Genomic DNA, 17,336 nt, shown 5'->3' with positions numbered 1-17,336 from the left:
TCTGTCAGGTTTTCTTAATATATCCCTATCTCTAAGGTTGTATCTTTTCTCAGAGGGCTCCCGTTGTGGAGAACTGCCCCCCTGTTCTGGAGATCTATTTCTCCGTTGGGGAGACCTTCCTCTGGACTGGAACTGTTTTTCTCTGGGAGTGTGAAGTGAACCCACACAACCACAAATGTAGAGACAGATGTGATTTATTAACCATCAGTCACAACAGCTCCCAGGAAACTGTCAAACATCAGAATACAGAGCAAGTCTTCACATGAAGATTCTGTAACCATAGTAATGTCATGACATAATGAAGTAATGCATCATTGTAGACATAGAGAACAGGTGTTAGATTACTACAATATCTCCCTTCCTTAACAGAATAAATTAACACAAAGTATAATATAGCACCATTGCAACAATAAGGGAAAAATGCAAGAAAAGATATAAATAAATATGAAAAATAGCCAAAACAGAAAGGAAGAAATAAATAACTTGTAAAACATAAACATGAAAAAGAAATAGCTTCCACTTCTTAAGAAAACTCAATGCAAAATTAAATTTCAAGATAATGAAATAAATTGAAAATCATTTCATTTCCTAAGTTAAAGCATTACATTTCCAACCTTAACCTTTCATCACGTTGTACTACTGTCCTTAACTATGTTCATTTATAAATCCATACGTTTTGTAGGAACCCTAATCCTACTACCCCTCCTTGGAGGAACATAAAGCAATTTTGAGTCATTTCCTCCCGCATTACCAGCCTCTGTTTTTTCCTTGTTTCTTCCACAACCCATCTGATATACAACCTTCTGTGGAAGTTTATATACACAAGCCAGATTCCACCAGTTTTTGCCATTAATCCTAACAGCAAATTTTGTAACTGCATCCACTTGAACAGGAGAGCCAAATTTTGATAACCCTTTAGGAACATTGTGTGGTGACTTGATTTTTATCCAATCACCTACCCTTATTTGAGACACAAAGCCCCTCTCACCATCTTTAATATCCTGCCCTCCGGCCAACTTTTCCACATTTTCAACAGATTGAGATTGACTTCTTCTCAAATCACAGTCATGCATCATTTTGTTCTGCACATGTGAACCCCATCTTCTCATCCAAGCAGGACATAATTGGAAAGAAGCCTCCCTTCCTCTTAATAGTCTAAACGGACTTGAACCAGTAACCGTATTGGGAGTTGTTCTGTGTGCCCATAACATACTTTGGACAGCCTCCTTGATATTCAAATTAGAAGACACAGCCCATTGTATGCACTCAACCAAAATACGGTTATTCCTCTCAATGAAACCATTTGCCTGAGGATGATAAAGAGCCACCCTCTTTTGAACAATCCCCGATTGAGATAAGAAATCAGTCATTTCCTTTGAAGTAAACTGTACTCCATTATCCGAAATAATCTCTTTCGGGAAACCCTCCCTGGCAAATAAGCTCTGAAAGAATTTAATAACTTCACTTGAATTAGGATCTGTCATGAAATGAACCTCCCACCATTTGCTATAGTAATCTGCGACAACCAAAGCAAACTTACACTTGTTGGGCAAAATGTTGAATGGACCAACAAAATCCACAGCCAATTTCAACCATGGACCATCCGGCAAAACAACCTGTTGAATTGGAGGAGTCTTAATCTTGACAACCTTGTCACTTGAATTACAGATCACACAATCCTCCACCACAGAAGTGATCTGTTGACCCATGGAGGGCCACCAATAAAAATGTCTTATTCTTTTTTTTTTTATTGGTCTGCCCCATGTGTCCATCATGTCCAAAGTTAATTAGTGACAACCTTAATTTCTGTGGTGATACAAATTTCTCGCCCCTCATGATCATACTCCCACCTTCAATGGTTAGCTCATCCCCAATTTTCGCAAAAGGTTGAAATTCCTTTTCCAACAGTTTCTCTTTTGGCCAACCTGTAACAATGTAGTGCTTAAGCCTCCTCAAGACATTATCTTCCTCCATGGCTGCAAACCATTCATTCTCCGAAAAACACCCAACCAAACATGCATCCACAGCAGCAATCAAACAATCCTCCTCAATGTTTTCCCTGAAATCATTCTTAGACATAGCTAAAGGAAATCTTGACAAGAAATCTGCGCGGGTATTCTTCCCACCTGGGATATGTGCAACTTGAAAACTGTATTGTAACAGTTTACTACTAAGTCTAGCTATCCGTGGTGTATGATCTTTCACCACCTTCCTTTGCAGAATTGGAATCAATGGCTTATGATCTGTGAGAAGATTAAAGTTCCTGCCCCACAGAAAACATTTAAACCTTTCTATTGCCCAACAACATGCTAACAGTTCTCTCTCAATCACTGAATAATTCTTCTCACTAGGTCTTAAAGCTGGTGACGCAAACCCGACCGTGAATTCCTTCCCTTCCTTTTCCTGTGAAATCATCCCACCTAACCCATACAAACTTGCATCCACCGACACAGTACACTTAGTATTAGGGTCAAATGGTGTCAAAATCTCACATGATCCAAGCTCTTTCTTCAGATTTATAAATTCTTGTTCACAAGTTTCATCCCATTCAAAGATAACCCTTTTCTTGAGAAGATCTCTCATGTGTACTGTCTTCATTGAAAAATTGGGAATAAACTTTGAATAAAACTCAGACATTCCTAAAAATGAGGAAACCATATCTTTTGTCGTTGGACTAGGAGCGTCTACTATTGCTTTTATCAACCCTTCTCTAGGTACAATACCTTCTCCTGAAATCTGATGTCCCAATTACTCAATAGACTGCACACCAAAATTGCATTTCAATTTATTTGCCACAATGCCATTTTCACCCAGCCTTTCCAAAACTTTAAACACATTGCGATCATGTTGAATTTTAGACTTGCCAGCAACCAAAATGTCGTCTTGATAAACAACCGTCTCACCTAGACCTTGTAACACCGTCTCCATAACACGTTGAAAGACTGAAGCCGCACTGGCTAACCCAAAGGGCATCCTCCTAAATTGAAATGTGCCTATAGGAGACACAAACGCAGTGATGTGTTTGCAAGAAGGATCTAACTGCACCTGGTGATACGCCGAAGCTAGGTCAATTTTTGTAAAGTATCTATCCCCTGTAAACTTAGCCAGAATGTCATCAATGTGTGGCAAAGGATGAGAGTCAATCCAAATTTCACTATTAACGCTGCGAAGATCGATGCAGACTCTCAAACTACCATTAGGTTTGTGTCTGACGACCAAGGGAGACAACCAAAGAGACGACTCTATTGGCTCAATAGCTCCTGAATCACACATCTTCCTCAGCTCATTAGCCAAATCATCCCTAACACTGTGAGGTACTGTACGTAATTTATGTTTGACAGGAATTGCATCATCTTTCAACCTTATCAAATGTTTGAAACCTGTAATGCAACCTAAATTGTCACCAAAAACTTTTGGAAATTTATCAAACCATGAAGTAGACAAGTCCTCTAGTTCCAAATCTTCTACAACTGGCACCTGTTCTTTCGTACCAGGTCTAAGTTCCATCTTAAATAAACCTTGGTGATACCAACCAAGGATATTAAGTCCTTTTTTTGCCACATAAACTTTACCCTCTATTGTTCTTCCTTTGAACATTAAAATAGCTTCAAAGAAACCTGAAAGCTCAATACACCTACCCTCGTATGACACCGGTCTTCTGTCTGGTAGATTGAGTGACCTCCCTTTCCATGTCCTCTCAAATAACTCATCAGTTATCATCGTGATGCGTGCTCCTGAATCAACCAACAGATCTAATGGTTTTCCATCCACCAACACCTCCACAATAGGGTCCTCACAATCTTCACTTTCATCCTTCACCACCACCACTAGATCAGATAAAGAGCTCACAACCTCTGCATCACCTTCCTCTTCTTTAGAAATCTCTCTATAAACAGAATTCACACTATTCTTTGAAATGCAAACTTTCGCAAAATGTCCTTGCTTACCACATTTATGGCAATTCGCATTCCTAGCCGGACACATTTTCGCATTAGGAAAGTGTTCCGCAAACCCACACTTTGAGCACACATTCCGTTGTCTGTTTTTACCCTGAAAAGATTGTGTTCCTTTTGAGTCACTACTAACCTTATTGTCCACCTTAAAAGCCACTTTTGCCTGGCTTTTTATGTTTTTCACACCACTGGACTCCTTTACAACACTAACAGATTCTCTCTCAGGTCTCAACTCTTTACGCTCTTTTTGTGAAAGCTCAATACTTTTTACAATTGAAATAGTCTCATCTAACGACGGATTCTTAAGTGTTAACAGTTTTTCTTTAACTTTCCCACAATTAGTATGAACCACAATTTGATCCCTTATTAACTGTTCCGTGAATTGTTCAAACACACATTCAGACGCTAGAATTCTTAAAGCCGCTACATAAGCAATAATGCTTTCATTTTCTTCTTGTTTCCTAGTGAAAAACTTATGCCTTGCTACTACCAAACTACTTTCTACGTCAAACTGTTTCTGTAAACTTCTTACTACTTTTTGAAATTCATCTAATTCCTCTCCTGCCTCTCCTAATTGTGTTACAGGTAAATGTTCAAGAACAGCCTGCCCTTCAAAACCTAAATTATGCTCCAAAATGAAACATTTCCTTTGCGCACTAAATCTGCTTCCACCAATAGCCCCAAGATACTTTTCAAATGCCCTAAACCATACCTTCCATTTTACAGGCGGATCACCTGGGAGCTGTAAGAATGGGTGTGGTGCTTGTACATTCTGCATTTTGCTAATAACGTTTTAAAATGAAGCAGAACAAAAACTAGAAGCAGAAATAGATTAAAATAAATAAATTCAAACAGAAGTTACTTTCCACACTGACTAAAACTCTAAATTATCTTTTCCCTGACTGTGCTTTTAGTTGTTAAACTATACTGCAACTAACTGGATTCTTTGATTATTTTTTTTTTAAAAAACAGATCAACGCTCGCTATTCAGAATGAAAATTGCGATTCTCCTATTTACATGACCAGAGAATCTGGATTTCATTAAAGACACGGAGGCTAACATTATGCATACAACTTTTAATGCAGTCCAAGCATAGCCGCATATGTCACAAAGCAAAAGTTCCAACTTAGAATACATATGAATCAACAATAGCATGAATCACTAGGCAATCAGCCTCTTTTAAATGTGGTGACAATGAAAAAGGAAAAGTCCAAACAAATCCAATGAAACCTCAAACTTGAAGAAGGATGACGGAAGAATACACCATCCACGATTGATCCACAGGTGTGAAATCAAGAAGACAAGTTATCTGCAACGCAAAGAAAGGTTGTTAATAAATCCCAATAAAAGTATTAAGGACAAGAATAATAAACAATCATCTAAATAACAATTCCTGACAAAGGAAAGGATGTAAGTAATCCTGCAAAGGAAAATAATGTTTGTTTGTAAGTAAAAAATTCAAATAAGCATATCATAACATATATTATATATATATTATATCATTTAATCAACCACCCAGGGAAGGGTGGGAGGGATAATGTTAGCCTCCGTGTCTTTAATGAAATCCAGATTCTCTGGTCATGTAAATAGGAGAATCGCAATTTCATTACAAGACCGGAGGCTACCATTATGCATGTTGGTAGCCATGTAAATCAACATCAGACATGTGAGAAACAGGTTTGCAATAATGATGAGCAAAGGTTCTAGAATTAGACCAATCAGCAGCCTTTAGAATATCATCTAACTTACCACCTGAGCAGAATGACTTACTGGCCATTGCGCCTCTAATAGAATGTGGTTTAAAAATATTCAGATTGATTCCAGGAAGTTTCATGACTGTTTTAACCCATCCAGCAATAGAGCTAGAAGAAATTCCTTTATGGGGTTTAACAAAAGAGAGGAGTAACTGAGATACATTCAAAGGACGAAGAGAGTTCATTCTCACATCATATTCTTTCATACATTGAACAACACAAAGTTTAGTGCAAGTATCAAAACGAGGATAGAAAATAGAATCTGACATGGTTTTAGTTCTTCTATGTATTTCAAATTTGACTCCAAACATATCGTAAAATCTAAAAGAAATATCTAGAGCTTTAACATCAGAGACTCTAATTCATGATATTAAGCAAAGAAGAGTAGCTAATTTGATAGAAAGATTCTTCCTGCTGAGAAGAGAATTAACTGGCCAAGAACAAAAAAGGTCAAGAATTAAATTAACATCCCAAAGAGATTAATAGTTAGGTTGAGGAGGTCTTCTAAGTCTGATACTTTTAAGTATTCTACAAATATTAGGATTTTTACCTACCGTTTTATTGTTAATTAGAGAATGTCTTGCAGAAATAGCAGATCTAAAACAATTGAGAGATCTGTAACTTGAACCTCTATCGAATTGTTCTCCAAGAAAATTAACTATATCAACAATAGGTGCCTCCACAGGATCCAAGTCCCTTTCCAAGCACCAACGTAACCAGACTTTCCAAATGTTGTTGTACCCGTAATGTGTTCCAGGGGCCCATGACTCTCCAAGGAGAGTTGAAGCTGTTGACGAAAGTCTAGCGAGATCGTTAGACTTGGGATGGCAAAAAGGAGTTACTAGGACAATTGAGGATCGTTCTTGTCTCACTTTCTGAAGGAGTCTCTGGATCATTGCAAATGGAGGGAAGGTATAAGCGTTGATCCCTACCCAAGGTTGGAGAAAGGCCTTCACTGCTAGAGCACCAGGATCGGGCATCCAGCTGAAATAAGATATCAATTGGGTAGTCAATCTGCTCGCAAATAAATCTATTTGGGATGGGCCCCAGAAATGATTGAGGGAGTTGAAAACAGAAGTGTTGAGCTTCCAGTCGCTGTAATCCAAGATGAATCTTGAATTCCAATCTGCGCAAAGATTGGATTTCCCTGGAAGGTATTCTGCTCTCAGAGAGATTTTGTGTTCTAGGCAGAAAAATCAAAGCTTCTTTGCTAGAATGGAGAGGTCTTCTGACTTGGTCCCTCCTAGACGGTTTATGTAAGCAACGGCAGACATATTGTCCATTTTCAATATGACTGATCTTCCTTGAAGAAAGCGTTTGAAGCTCATTAGAGCATAAAGTCCTGCAGTTAATTCTAGATAATGGATGTGGTGCAGGGACTCTTGTTGGGACCAAATTCCTCCAGTGTTCTGGTTCTGTAGACAAGCACCCCAGCCATGAAGGCTGGCATCCGATTCTAGAATAAAATCTGGTGCTGAACCAAAGATCGCTCTCCCATTCCATGCATCTAGATTGTCTAACCACCATGTTAGTTCTAAGATTGCATCTGGGTTTAAGGAAATTCGATCTCCGTACCAAAGACCTGACCTGAGAGCTCTTGCTTTTATTCTCTGAAGGGCTCGATAATTCAGTGGTCCCGGAAAAATGGCCTGAATGGAGGAAGATAGAAGGCCTAAAAGTCTTGCTAGTTCTCTTAGGGAGAGATTTTCTTGTTTCAATACATGTCTTATCTCCTTTCTTATTTTGGCAATCTTCTTGGGAGGGAGGAGAAAACATTCTGTTGTGTCTACTGTGAAGCCCAGGAACTCCATCTTCTTTGAGGGGACTAGAATGGATTTTTCCCAGTTTATGATAAAACCCAGACTTTCTAAGAGGTCTATAACTATCTTCAGATCTTTGATGATTTGAGCATAGTCTTGAGAAAGAATCAGGATGTCGTCTAAGTAAATGATGAGACAAATCCCTTTTTCTCTTAGACATGAGGCAACTGCTCTCATTACCTTGGTGAAACACCATGGGGCAGAAGAGAGGCCGAAGGGAAGAGCCTGAAATTGAAAGAGATGGTTTTTCCAAATGAACTGAAGAAAGGGTTGGTGTTCCTTTGTCATGGGAATTGTAAAGTAGGCGTCCTTCAGATCTAATTTGAATAGACAGTCTCCTTCTAGTAAGAGGTCTCTGAGAAGATGGATGCCCTCCATCTTGAAATGACGGTAGACAAGGAATTTGTTGAGTTCCATGAGATTTATAACCGGTCTCCAACCCTTGTCTTTCTTTTCCACAAGGAAGAGAGTACTTATGAATGTCATAAATTCCATGGGTACCTCTAGAATTGCTCCTTTTTTTAGCATTCGAGGAAATTTCTTCTTCTATGATTTTTTCTTGATCTAGTGTAAGGGGTATCGGTCTTGGAAGAGAGTACTGTATTGGAGTCTTGGTGAAATCTATACAAAAACCTTGAACGGTGTTCAGAACCCAGGGATCTTGTGTGATAATTTTCCAATTGTGGTAAAAGAATCTTAGTCTGCCACCTACTTTTGGATTCAAAGAAAGGGAAGGGGAAGGAGTACTCACTTGAGGGGTGGAGTCAGCAGGTGCTCCTCGTGCTCGGATTTCTCTGGAGCGGAAACCTCTTCCTCTGGGTGGATAAAACTGTGGTTAGTTGGGTGGTTGGTACCCTCTACCAAAATTGCCTCTGTTTCTTGGGAAGGGGCGTCGATTAAAGCGGCCGGAAGATTGCCCCCTTCTTCCAGCCCTTCCAAAAAGGTTGCTGTTGTAGTTAAAAACTTTTTTCATGTTTTGATGCGCTCTATCTAAAGCGGTAAAGGTTGATACATATTAAAACTTCTCCAAAAAGTAAACCTCTTGGATTAATGGAGGTTTCTTTTTCAGCCATATCGATTAATTTTGGACTAATTTTATTGAGGACTACTCTTCTTCTTTCACAATTAAGTCCTGCGTTGGCATTTCCTAAGAGGACTAGTGCTCTTTGGCTCCATCCTCGAATGGAGTGTGTGTCAAGAGGGGAACCATTAAGGTAACTCTCCTCAGCTGCGTCGATTATTTTAGTAAGTGGACCTAGGATGTCGAGAACTTTATCTTGGCAGAGCTTAAGCGACCTTTCCAAGCCTTTGCGTGGGTCTCTTCCTAATTTAAAAAGATAAGTAAATAGTTCAGGATCAAGGTTAGGAGTTTGACAGTCTTTACCTTCAATTGAAGGTCTGGTGCATTCTGCCCTCAAAAGATTGCAAGTTTCCCTTTCTAAAGGGTTCCTAATCCATTTAGATATGAATTTAGAAACGTGCTCATGTGGAGTCCACTCTGAGCTTCTAGGATGTTTAATGTTAAAAGGGGAGAACATTTCTTCCCCTAAACGGTCCAAGATACTATCTTTAGAAGATGAAGGACCATTGTCGTCATTCAAGAGAAAGGAATCAATATCTTGATCGTCCTCATCTAGGTCAAGAATATATTCGTCAGGAAATTCTGAGCCATCAATATCACTTGGATCATTATCTAGAGCACTTTGGTGAATTGTGCCGCGAGGGACACCCATCAAATTTGTGCCGCTAAGGACACCTTTCAGATTTGTGCCGCTAAGGACACCTTTCAGATTTGTGCCGCGAGGGACACCTGAGGCAAATGAGGTGCGAGGACCTCCTGTAAAATTTGAGGTGCTAGGACCTCCCGTGCTCTCTGGGGTATAATCAATATTATTACTTTTTTTATGCCTCTTACCCCTTTTTTCGGTGAGATCATTAATCTCAGCTATGTCCAAGTCAGATAGGTCATCATTATCATGGATCAAGGGTCTCTTAGATGACATAACTTGGGAGAGAGTAGAAAACATACATGATCTCATCTCCTTGTGGATAAGTTTTTTGATGGCATCATTATTAAAATCAGATTCAACAGTAATACTGTGAATTGAATCAGAATCTGACTCAGACATATTTTTAAATTGAAAAAATAAATATATAAGAATGTCTGAAGCTTATATAGAATTCTTAACCTTTCTCTATAAACTTTCTATATATGTACAGCCTTTTTTTATATGTTTATAGTAATCTTTTCAATATATATATATATCCTCTCCCTTTTTTTTAAACTTTTTTTTATTTTTTAATATTACCTTCAAATTAGTTTGTAAATATCAATCCTAATAGACTGATTATGGGAGGGAGGCGAGGGTAACACGGATAAATAATTAGATAAATTCACAAAGCGTCGTACCTCACAAGGTTTTGACAAAGTCTAAGGTATTGGGCACAATTATGAACGTCTGGGAGATTGTTCTGAAAATAAAAGCGGGTCACTGTGTTTTTTAATAATTCGCGCGCGAGAGGAAAGAATTATAACTTTAAAATAAAGACAACTACAGGAAAGGAAAGCAGAAGCCAACCTCCGTAAATTGGAGGTTGAGGGTCTGGGTATAAGGAGTAAAAAAGTGTTACTCTACCTTATAAGATGGTATATAAAACAAGTACATTGTATATATATATAAATATTACTCCTGTAGGGATTAAGGGGTTAATCAGTATATAGTAACAAATATAGATTAATAATAAAATACAAGTCTTAAACATGAAATTACAATATTATAAAGAGCTAAGTAAGGAGGTGACTTATCTTGCTTGGAGCCGAGAAGATAAACACACCCTTTAAATTGCAGTAAAAATGCTACTTGAAACGACAGGTTAATATTGTCAATGCTTTTCCCCACCAGTTATTTCCTCGACTGTTCTATTCCAGGTTTTCTTCAGCAAAATAGCCTTTCAAAATGTTAAGAAAAGAACTTTTAAGCAGGATGCCCCCTCCGAATCCAGTAGATGGCGCCCTAGTCCATGAAAAGCTTGCCTTTAATGTCACATTGCTGTTAAATGTGAAAATACAGCGTTTTCTGCCAGCCTTCAAAACTTGTTACTTTGCTCTTCCCTACGTCCAAAAACCACAGAGGTTTAAAGTTTACCTCAAACTGACACTCCCACGACGATTTCTTAGCACATTAAATGCGTGTTGTCTTTCACAGAAAGATGCCAATATTCCTCCGTGAAAACTGGATCGTCTGTCTCCAGTTGCTAGGCAACACAAACAAAGGAAGTCGAGTGACGTATTTGGAACGCCCCCTTCCCTTCAGTCTTCCTTCGTGGCTTCAGATCGCCTCAGAGTGACGCAGTGTTCTTCACCAATACTGCAAGAAGATTCCAAGACGTCATCAGATGCCTCATTACCACCGGACCGAGCAGAGCTCCAACTCGTGGAAAAACCGTTACTGCTAACAGGCCAGTCCACCAGCTTTTAACATTTTTCTCAGCAACAGGCTTCCTTAAATTACGCGCTAAGCATGTAAACTTTTAATATTACACATTTTCCAAGTGTAATCAGTTGGAAAGGCACAGAATATTCAAAGTTGAATTCCTTAACATAAACGATGGTTATTCTTCGTGCTGATCTCTTAAGTTGCACTGTTTTAAACTTATTAGAGGCACAAAAAGAGTAGTTTTTTCCTCAAACCTTCCTTTATATAAACATAAAAAACAGGTTTACTCACAGTTCTTTTCCCTGCTTTCTGCTTGTCCTTTCATTTACATGCCCAGCGTAATTTAAATGTTTCTCATGTCAACAATGCTGCTTTTAAACCACGAGTTTCCAACTTTACACTGCTACTGAAGCTTGTTTCAATCCTCTTGTTTCAATCCTCTTGTACCGTGTTCCTGGTTTACGCTGAGATCCTTGATCCCATCAGCGTTAAAGTTGAAATGTTCAAATTTTAAAATATTTCCCTTCCAAATCCAGTCTAATGACAGTCCAGTTGAATGAACACACACGTGGGTTAAGTGACCAATGGTTCAACCTCGTCGCCAATTTGAAGTGAACCCACACAACCACAAATGTAGAGACAGATGTGATTTATTAACCATCAGTCACAACAGCTCCCAGGAAACTGTCAAACATCAGAATACAGAGCAAGTCTTCACATGAAGATTCTGTAACCATAGTAATGTCATGACATAATGAAGTAATGCATCATTGTAGACATAGAGAACAGGTGTTAGATTACTACAGAGTGGTTTGTTTATTACCCTCCCACTTCTTTTTGGGAGTAATGAGATTATTTTTAATAAAGGTTTTTTCAGGATTTTCAGTTAGTTGTGGTTTTAGTGGTTTCCCACCCAAACTATCTCTACCTAATTCTTCATAGGATTTTTCAATTATTCTGGCAAGTTCAAAAGGTTGTTATGCTATATCTGTTTCTTTCAATTTTTGGCGGATCGCCACAGATGCTGCTTCTCCTTTTATGTTGGCTAATAGTATAGCCGAGACTTGTTTAAAGTCTTTCAGTAATTTCATGCCTAGATTTAAGGCGGGCTCTGGACCGTATTCATTTTGAATCTGTCTTAGTACGTCTGGTATAACCGCCATAGACGGAACACCATGTGTTTTTATGTATATCGAAGCAAAGACTGTGCTCCAAGTGTCACAGTCCTCCACATGTGGTGCGATCCCCATTAGTAGACAGATAGTCAGAATTCTGTGTTTGTCATGAGGTGTAGTATCAGGAAATACTGCCTCTATTTGAGTGATTTTTTGAGCTAACCAGAAGGGAATTTGTTCCCGTTTTGCGGGTAATTTGCCAATGACTGATTGTATAATCTGTGGTGTAATTTTATTTGTGTTCCCCTGGTGAGGGGTGTGTTGTGGAATTTTTATTGCTGGTTGGACTGTTAAAGTCCGCATGACATATTGGACCAATTGTCTATGTATTTTAATTAGTTGTTTCAGATGAACTAAAAGTTCTCCGCTTGACATCTTTTCAATGTCAGGATGTGGTGTATAGCTGGCTAGAACCGGCCATGTGGCTCCTGGTCTACCTAGTGGACCGAGCCTAGTGAAGTGATTTTGATGTTTTAGGGCGCCATTAAACCAGAGCTGGTGCTCTTGGTATGTTAGTGGAATTTCAACGTCCTCAAAAGGAACGTATTCCTTTGGAGATTCCCCTACTTTGTAGTAGTGAAAATCGTGTGTCACAGCGTGTGCTGCTGGAAAATGTATACAGGAATAGAATACCTCTGTCTGCCGATATTCATGGGCCTCTACCACAAATATGACTGTACCACCTCTTGATGATACTCCATTTTCTATAAGTTTTATAGAAGTGGTTTTCCTTACATTGACTGGGATGATTATAGCATCCTGGTCATCTTGCCGGAGACTTGTGTCTTCTGCTAAAAGTTGAGCTGCTATTTTAGCTCTCTCCCTTTCGTCGTCACTTTCCAACATGTTTTCTGACAGAAAGTTTTGCAGAGCAAGTTTCAAGGAAACAAAGATTAGGTGCACAATATTTTGAAACACTGTATCCTTCAACGTTGACCAAACTAAAAACTAATACATAGGATTCTCATCCTACTAAGTTTTGGCGGATATTAACCTTTCACCCACTCCAGACGTCTATTGGAGTTTTTACGGGAAAAAGGGGTCTGTGTGAAAAGCACGACTGAGTTACTCTAGTATCTAGCGTTAAATTATCGCCTTACCAAACGTTGGGCGCCATGTAGTGTAGTTCCTATATTCCCAATAGGCTCTGCGCATTGGAATAACATAAATGATAGTTTAGACGTAGGACTGAGGTCGACTAGGTCTCTATTGAATATGTTAGACTTAATTGTGAATGCCAGCTAGCTCAGAGGTCACTAGAAACTTTCTCGAATAAACAAGAAGGTGTTAACTTCCCTGAATAGACAAGAAAGGATTAGTTTCTGACAACCGCATAAACATGACAACTTTGTTCCCTCCAGAATAAGGAGTAAATCTCCAGAGTCGCGGAAACAATAGATAACTATTTCACTCAGTCAATCGTGCATACTTAGTTTCACAAAAAGCGCAGAGAAATAGAGAGACGGGCATTTTCAATAAAAGTGGTTATTTATTGAACAGTCTTCTTTCTCATGCAAGAGAAGTGAGTTGCCACAATTGCAATACTTGTCATAAAGTAAAGTGCGTACAGTAAAAGGAGTATTATGAAATAATACTGTAAAAGCATGGTACGGTTTCTAAGCCATACGTGTTTAAAATAGATAAAATATATACATATATAAAATCATTGACTAAACGTACTCAACTGGTGCTTCTAAGATACGCCTACCCCGGTGTACCTAACCTAAGCCTAGTACGTGGGCAGGAGTAAGTGAGCTGCAGTTTAAGTTTTGCCAAGAATCTGAATCAAGAATTATCTAGGGATCTAATCAGCTCCGTACCTTGTTTATAGAATGAAGGAGGTCTTATATCTCGTTCTCAGGACTCGATCTCCCAGCAACCCGCAAGGGTGACTGGAAACACTGGAGCTGGATTTCTCGGCAGGAGAAAAGACAGCGTCTCTCTCAGTGCGTCAATGGGAGGGTCAGCTTCCATCGGCAGTTGCCTCAGCAGGGCGTCGGGCAAGTAGATAGCTGATCTGCTCCAAACCACCGTGTGTTGGCTAGGGCAGCTGTTGGTATATTTATACCTGGGAGGTGCCGAGTTTGACGCAAGGTTTGACATAAGACGTCACTAAAAACTCGCAGTTCTTTCTAAGACTCCAGGAGTTCTAGGACAAATCAATACAGAAGCAGGGGGAATTCCCGGGATGCTGGAGGCTTGGTTTGATTAAGAACGCGTTGTGCTTTCTAGGAGTCTATGGGAGTAGCCTTGCCGTATTTGGACTGCATTGGCTATGACTAAATATGGACATGATTCTTATGCCTTTATAAGGATAAGATTTGTTATAACCACATAAGGGCATACATCGGCAATATTTAAATAGGGTCCTAGATACGTTCACAACAACAACAGATAGAGAAGGGAAGGAAGGGTCTCACAGCAGAGGCCGAAGAAGCTGAGCTGACCAACACTAGATCAGGGAATGGGTTGCAGGGGGCCGGTGGCAAGCCCTCTACTGAGTACATTCACCCGCCCCCAGGGGATCCTCTATCAAAGCTTGCGTAACGGGCTGGCCAACCTTATCTCACTGGCAGTGAAAGAAAGGATTTGGCGGGAGGAATATATTAACATATCTTCCTTGTTAGGTTGGACCTGATCACACATGATAAAAAGGAGGAGGATAGGAGAAATAGGCACAAACACAGGGTGGAGAGATCCATAAAGAACTGGCTGCAAACCTTTAGAACCATGGCATGCGTATTTGTAGAAAAATGTCTTCAGAGCGCGGCAGCACTGTTCCTGCACAAGCAAATGGTACATGAGGTGCAGAAGAAATACCAAGGGGAAGCATGGTTTCACTACAACAAGGACTTTCGGGGAAAAATGCAGACATGGCCGGTCATAGAATGGGACCACTAGGACATGGAAAGGTTCACGAGTCATATGGTAGCTGCCAGGGAGGGGGTAGGCTCATGCGAACACAATTTTCGTCCCTAAGGGTTTAAAGGTAAACACAAGGGTATGACAAAGACAAGTGTAAATGGGGGCATGCCTGCAAATTTAAACACAGTTGTAGCAACTTTGGCTGCACTCACTCAGCAGTCTACTGCAAGCAGGCCAAAGGAGCAGGAGACAGCAGTGAGAACAGCAACAGGAAGTAGCAGAGGGTGCGAATGGTCGCCCATGGGGGGGGAGAGGGCAATGCAGGGACGTTACACATTCCCATTAAAGTCAGATTAGTCCAGACAGAAAGTGGGGAAGGAGGTTCTGCTTGGGTTAAAAGCAGGCCCTTACGGCGACCCCCCCATTTGGGAAATTTCATAGTGTCCCCATTGGGGGTGGTAATAAAAAAGTAGGTAGGTAAATATCCCCTCATTAACCAATTATCACATCCTCAGGGACAATCAATAAACCATTTGTTGGAGCAGGACAGATGCTCAATATCGTATGCCTTCCTGGACAAGGGGTGGACCGATTAAGCAGGTAGGAGGGGGGGACAGTGCTAGCCAAAACAGACATCGAGTTTGCTTTCCGCCTCCTGCCAGTGCCACCCTTCTGGGTGTCCAGCTAGACGGCACCTTTTACTATGACAAGTGCCTACCTACGGGTTGTGCAATTTCTTGTGCTTACTTTGAGTCCCTTAGCAGTTTTTTGGAGTGGGAGCTGGGGACACGTCACCCGTCGGGTGTGAACATACACTACTTAAATGACTTCCTGTTTATTGGTCAACCAGAAACCGGGGAATGTGCAGACCTGCTCTGCCATTTTGAGGACTTAGCAGAAGAACTGGGGGTCCCCCTAGCTCAAGAAAAGAAAGAGGGCCTGGTCACCAGGCTATCATTGCTGGGGATTGAGCTCGACTCAGTGGAAGGGATATGCATGCTGTTCAGCACTAAAGTGGCTGAGCTGAGGCAAATAGGGCAGTTGCTACAAAGAACGAAGAAAGCAGCTCCTCTGGAAACTTACTTCCCCAACAGGGTGATCCCAGCAGGGCTACCTTTCACCAGGGGTCTGGCCCGGTTGACTAAAGGAATGACAAAAAACCATCACACAAAGCCTCTCACTAGAGGTAAAAGAGCAACTAGAGCAGTGGGACATATTTCTGGCCAGTTTCAATGGCACACTCATGTGGAGGAAGCCTTGGGTAATGTCCTAACAACTGGAGATCTTCACGGATGTAGTCATGAGCCACAGCTTCGGGGTGATCCTGGACGCCGCATGGACAGCCTTACGTTGGCCGGACAGCTGGCGCAGCACAGGGATCACTGGAAACATCACACTCTTGAATCTCTTCCTCATCATAGTTGCCTTTGCAATATAGGGGGACAAACTAGCTAACAGGCAGATCACACTATGGTCAGACAAAGACGCTGTGGTGCAGACAATAAACCGGGGAACAGCGAAGTGCCAGCAATGGTGCGACTACTGCAACATTTTGTCGGCTGTCAATTGAGGGCATGCATAGCGGTTAGGGACAGACATACTGCAGGAGTAGTGAATTCAATAGCTGATGAGATCCCTTTTTTCAGTCGGACAGATTCAGGGAGATGGACCCACACACAGAGCATGAAACCGGTACCCGGACACCTCTGGAATCTCGTGGACCCAAGCTAGCCATGCTGGTGGACAATGTGCCTGCCCCTAACACAGGGAAGAGATACCGTACATTCTGGGAGGTATTCAGAAGGGTGAGTAACACAGCAGGCCAGGGCAGGGTCACACCGGTGGAGGTAGTGGGTTTCATAAAATAGGCATTCCGTAGCATGGGCCTAGACACACCATAGAGCGGTTTCACACTAAGCCAAACCGGCAACAGGGAAGGCCCCAGCTAGGTCATTCTACTGCAGGACAGCAATGAAAGGCTGGGGGAGTCTACAGCCCAGGTCCAAGGACTGGAGGAGACCCATTGACTTCACGGCTTTGAAAACTGTGCTGGGTGCTCTATCAGGAATATATAGATCATATCACAAGATAGTGTTGTTCAGGGCAGCATTTGGCTTGGCGTTCTTTGGGTTTTACAGAATTAGCGAGCTATTGGCCCGGCCAAAAGGAACCCAGGGACAACATGTGTGTACATGGAGGACTTTCACATGCGGAACGGGTACATGGCAGTACACCTATGACGGTCAAACACAGACCAGGAAGTTAAAGGAAAACACACACTGATCGCATGTATTGAGGACAGTGCATACTGCCCAGTATGCCTCATGCAGG

This window comes from Lissotriton helveticus, chromosome 5_1 (genome assembly GCF_964261635.1).
Source record: "Lissotriton helveticus chromosome 5_1, aLisHel1.1, whole genome shotgun sequence".
Classification (NCBI taxonomy): Eukaryota; Metazoa; Chordata; class Amphibia; order Caudata; family Salamandridae; genus Lissotriton; species Lissotriton helveticus.
This window is presented reverse-complemented; position numbering follows the sequence as displayed.